This window comes from Bison bison, unplaced genomic scaffold (genome assembly GCF_000754665.1).
Source record: "Bison bison bison isolate TAMUID 2011002044 unplaced genomic scaffold, Bison_UMD1.0 scf7180017864330, whole genome shotgun sequence".
In the NCBI taxonomy this organism is placed as follows: domain Eukaryota; kingdom Metazoa; phylum Chordata; class Mammalia; order Artiodactyla; family Bovidae; genus Bison; species Bison bison.
Genome location: NW_011494902.1, coordinates 190,559 through 196,295, shown reverse-complemented (window position 1 = coordinate 196,295; position 5,737 = coordinate 190,559).

Sequence of the window (5,737 nt, the reverse complement as noted above, 5' to 3'; positions counted from 1 at the left end):
CGTTTCTTACATGATATTTTACATGTTTCAATGCCATTCTCCCAAATCTTCCCACCCTTTCCCTCTCCCACAGAGTCCATAAGACTGTTCTATACATCAGTGTCTCTTTTGCTGTCTCGTACACCGGGTTATTGTTACCATCTTTCTAAATTCCATATATATGCGTTAGTATACAGCAATAATATTTTTAAAGATCGAGATGACAAGATTTGTTTACTCAGCTTAATACATACATACACACATCTTATGCTTTTACTTGGGGTTTTATTTTTCATTATGTAACAGTCCCTTGGGATTGTCTATCTGACATCTATGTCTTCGATTATGTGCCAGGAACCTCCAAGGTCTAAGACACATAGTAATTTGACATTTTGTTGAAGCATGAATTTGAACTGCAGAGTTGGTAAGAAATACGATTTGTGGAACAAATATATCTAAAAATGAGCTCAGCCTAGAGCCTAGCATTTGTATCTCATTCTAGCTATGCTTCGTACTCTTTGTCTTTGTGTTTAGAAATAACAAAGCAAATTCTATTCTGCAGTAGTAATCAGAAATTGGTGCGTTAAGAAAAGTCTAATCATACTCTCTCATATTCTTGGGCACTAGCCTCCAAGTGGGTAGGAGAAAACATATTTGGAGTTTTTCTATTATTTATATTTCTATTTAGAAATATGGCAAAATATGGCCCATGGCTGAATCCAGCCCACCACTTGTCTTTGTAAAGAAAATCTTATTTGAATATAGCTGTGCCTGTTTGTTTACATATTGTCAATGGCAGAGTTAGGTAGTCGCAAAGAAGACCATGTGGCATGCAAAGCCCAAAGTGTATCTGGTGCTTTAAGAAAAAGTCAGTTGACCCCTATTTTAATTTTATCTTAAATTTTTTAAATGTTTTATACTGTACTTTATATAGTATAATAGTAGTCATACATGTATACAAGTTATAAATAATCATATACTGGTGGGATATTTAAAAATCACTTACTCAAATGGGGGCACATTCAAAAAATTTGATGATTGCAGTTTTAGGGCTTGTTATTTAAGAAACACCCACAAATGATTGCCCTTTTCGTTGTGATTATTGTCATTAAAGGCACACATCTTGTTCTGAACAAAGTTTGTATATTTTTAGTTGGGTCATTTTATTCTTTATTGAATTTGTTACAATATTGTTTCTGTTTTGGTTTTTTGGCCTCTAGGCATGTAAATCTTAACTCCCTGACCAGGTATCAAACCCATACCCCCTGCTTTGGCAGGTGAAATCTTAACCACTGGACTGCCGGGGAAGTCCCAATGTTTGTTTTTATTATGCAAATTGTATAGGAGAAAGCATGAGCACAGTGACACACAAAAAAAGGAATTGTGACTAAATATGAGGCAGAGAGAGAGGAGGAAAAGAAAAAAAAATGGATAAAAAAAGAGTGGAGGAAAGAAATAAAAGACGCAGGCTTCCTTGTAGCCAGCGTGCCTGCTCTGAGCTGGTCTAGTCTCTTGAATTAGGTTAGACATCAAAACCAGCTTTAATCTGATTGCAGTAGGCAGCTGCCTGCATGGTGTGATATGAAGTATTTTAAAAGCTCCTCCCATTAACCAAGAAAGAAAAAAAAAATTCTCCATAAATTTTTCTTAAAACCTGAAATTCTCGCATTAGTCAACCTCTCAGATTATGAGATTTTGATCCTCTCAGATTATGAGCCTCTCAGATAAAGAGGCTCTCTATGTTTCTGTCCCGATATTGTGGGGCAATGCACTGCACCATCTTTTGCCATTAACTCTTTTGTTCATAAGCTCATCAGATTACTTAGTGCTCAGCTGCTTGATTGAAAAGTAGCTGAGGAGACCTTGAACAGAGGATAATTCTTCCGTTTTGGCAAGGGCAAACCAGCGCAGGGATGGCAGAGACGGACCAGAGTTGCTGTGGCCGAGGGCAGAGAGTCGTGGGGAAGCCTGCTCCAGGCCGCTCTGATCCCTGGTCCATCTGCAGAGAACATGCATGATCAGAAGTCCCTCCTTCTGAGCTTGAAGGTTCATTAGTCAGCAAAGTAATAAGGACTATATATTACCAAGGACTCAAGGCCTACTGAGAATTTCTTGTGTGTGTATTAATCTCAGCAGAGCAAAGCTATGCCAAGCTTAAAACTAATCTGCATTAATGAACAGCCTCCTTGATTTCCATTTTTATGATGTGTGCAGCATGGTGATTTGTTTCTCTGCGACTCGTAATGGGATGGCTGACTGATGAATCACCTTCTCCGAGAAGCTTGTCTGTGAGCAGTAACATTGCAAATGGGTGCAAATCAAAAAATCTGTTATTATTTCATTAAAGGGATGACACAGGCTCCTAGTTTCCAAAATTATCCCCTCTCTTCACACGGCCCACTGAAGTTTCTGTCTTGTTATGTGGGTGTGTGTGGAACCAGTCTCTGTGCTCATGAGAAACAGGCAGGCTACTTGGGATGATTTTGACATATTCTAACTCTGCCAGTCAAACAGGAGAAAAGGCTGGAGGAGATTATTTGAAGGTCAGATACAGGTATTTGGAGTGAGTTGAATAGAAGAGTGTGGAACCAGAACCAGATCTAGGAAAGCTGGAAATAGTGGGGTGAGAACATGGAAAAGAAGAGGAGGAGAAAAAAAATAAAGCAGGGTGCAGATTGGTGACTCCTGGGTTTTACATTTAGGTCTTAAACCTGTGAGCACAAGATACTCTTCAAGATGATAGCACCATCATCATTACCACCACCACCACCATAATCATCACCATCATCATCATCATCCAGGCTGGCACTACGCTAATTGCTTTATATCTTCAGTTCAATTCAGTTCAGTAGCTCAGTCATGTTTGACTCTTTGCGACCCTATGAATCGCAGCACGCCAGGCCTCCCTGTCCATCACTAACTCCCAGAGTTCACTCAGACTCATGTCCATCCAGTTGGTGATGCCATCCAGCCATCTCATCCTCTGTCGTCCCTTCTCCTCCTGCCCCCAATCCCTCCCAGCATCAGAGTCTTTTCCAATGAGTCAGCTCTTCGCATGAGTTGGCTAAAGTATTGGAGTTTCAGCTTTAGCATCAGTCCTTCCAATGAACACCCAGGACTGGTCTCCTTTAGGATGGACTGGTTGGATCTTCTTGCAGTCCAAGGGACTCTCAAGAGTCTTCTCCAACACCACAGTTCAAAAGCATCAATTCTTCAGCACTCAGCTTTCTTCACAGTCCAACTCTCACATCCATTCATGACTACTGGAAAAACCATAGCTTTGACTGTACGGACCTTTGTTGGTAAAGTAATATCTCTGTTTTTTAATGCACTGTTTAGGTTTCTCATAGCTTTTCTGCCAATGAGCAGGTATTTTTTAATTTCATGGCTGCAGTTACCATCTGAAGTGGTTTTGGAGCCCAAGAAAATAGTCTGTCACTGTTTCCATTGTTTCTCCATCTATTTGCCATGAAGTGATGGGACCAGATACCATGATCTTTGTTTTTTGAATGTTGAGCTTTAAGCCGACTTTTTCTCTCTTCTCTTTCACTTTCATAAGAGACTGTTTAGTTCCTCTTTGCTTTCTGCCATAAGCGTGGTGTCATCTGCATATCTGAGGTTGTTGATATTTCTCCTGACAATCTTGATTCCAGCCTGTGCTTCATCCAGCCCGGCATTTCACATGATGTACTCTGCATATAAGTTAAATAAGCAGGGTGACAATACACAGTCTTGACACACTCCTTTCCCAATTTTGAACCAGTCCATTTCTCCATGTCCATTTCTAACTGTTGCTTCTTGACCTCCATACGGGTTTCTCAGGAGGCAGGTAAGGTGGTCTGGTATTCCCATTTCTTTAAGAATTTTTCATAGTTTGCTGTGGTCCACACAGTCAAAGTCTTTAGCATAGTCAGTGAAACAGAAGTAGATGTTATTCTGGAATTCTCTTGCCTTTCCTAGGATCCAACAGATGTTGGCAATTTGATCTCTGGTTCCTCTGCCTTTTGTAAATCTAGCATGAACATCTGGAATTTCTCAGTCCACATACTGATGAAGCCTAGCTTGGAGAATTTTGAGCATTACTTTGCTAGCATGTGAAGTGAGTACAGTTGTTCAGTAGTTTGAACATTCTTTGGCATTGCCTTTCTTTAGGATCGGAATGAAAACTGACCTTTTCCCATCCTGTGGCCACTGCTGAATATTCTAAGTTTGCTGGCATATTGAGTGCAGCACTTTAACAGCAACATCTTTTAGGGTTTGAAATAGCTCAACTGGAATTCCATCACCTCCACCAGTTTTGTTCATAGTGATGCTTCCTAAGGCCCACTTGACTTTGTGCTCCAAGATGTCTGGCGCTAGGTGAGTGATTACACCATTGTGGTTATCTGTGTTTTAAGATCTCTTTTGTATAGTTCTTCTGTGTATTCTTGCCACCTCGTTTTAATCTCTTCTGCGTCTGTTAGGTCCATACTGTTTTTGTCCTTTATTATGCCCATCTATGCATGAAATGTTCCCTTGGTATCTGTGCTTTTCTTGAAGAGATCTCTAGTCTTTCCCATTCTATTGTTTTCCTCTGTTTCCTTTGAGCATAAAAGTTTTTAATTTCAATGGCATTATTTTATAATTTATTTTCTTTTGTTGCTTGTGTTTCACGTGTCATATCTAAGAAACATTGTGTAATCGGAGATGACAAAGATTTATTTCTATGGTTTTCCCTGTTTCATAGTTTTAACTCTTATATTGTGATCTTTGATTCATTTTGATGTATTTCTAGGATAATTTGTATACAGTTTTTGTATATAGTATGAGGTTAGGCTCCAATTTCATTTTTTGTAAAAGAATATTCAGTTGTCTTATCATTGTTTTTGAGAAAATCTTTTTCCCATTGGATAATCTTGGCAGTGGTTGAAAATCAACTGTCCCTAAATGTCTGCATTTATTTCTGGATTCTGAATTCTATTTCATTAATTTATCTGCCCATCATTATGCCAGTATGAAGCAGTGTTGATTACTGTAGCTTTGTCATAATTTTTGAAATTGAAATGTGTGAGTCTTCTGAATTTGTTCTTTTTAAAGATTGTTCTGGCTATTCTAGATCCCTTGCATTTCTATATGAATTTTAAGATGAGCTTGTTAATTTCTCAAGAAAGCAAATGAGATTTTGAAAGTGTTTGTTGAATCTGTATATCAATTTTAGGGTACTGCCATCCCCATGGAAAAGAAATGCAAAAAAGCAAAATGGCTGTCTGGGGAAAAGAAGGGAAGCGAAAAGCAAAGGAGAAAAGGAAAGATATAAACATCTGAATGCAGAGTTCCAAAGAATAGCAAGAAGAGATAAGAAAGCCTTCTTAGCGATCAATGCAAAGAAATAGAGGAAAACAACAGAATGGGAAAGACTGGGGATCTCTTCAAGAAAATTAGAGATACCAAAGGAACATTTCATGCAAAGATGGGCTTGATGAAGGACAGAAATGGTATGGACCTAACAGAAGCAGAAGATATTAAGAAGAGATGGCAAGAATACACAGAAGAACTGTACAAAAAAGATCTTCATGACCCAGATAATCACGATGGTGTGATCACTGACCTAGAGCCAGACATCCTGGAATGTGAAGTCAAGTGGGCCTTAGAAAGTATCACTATGAACAAAGCTAGTGGAGGTGATGGAATTCCAGTTGAGCTATTCCAAATCCTGAAAGATGATGTTGTGAAAGTGCTGCACTCAATATGCCAGCAAATTTGGAAAACTCAGCAGCTG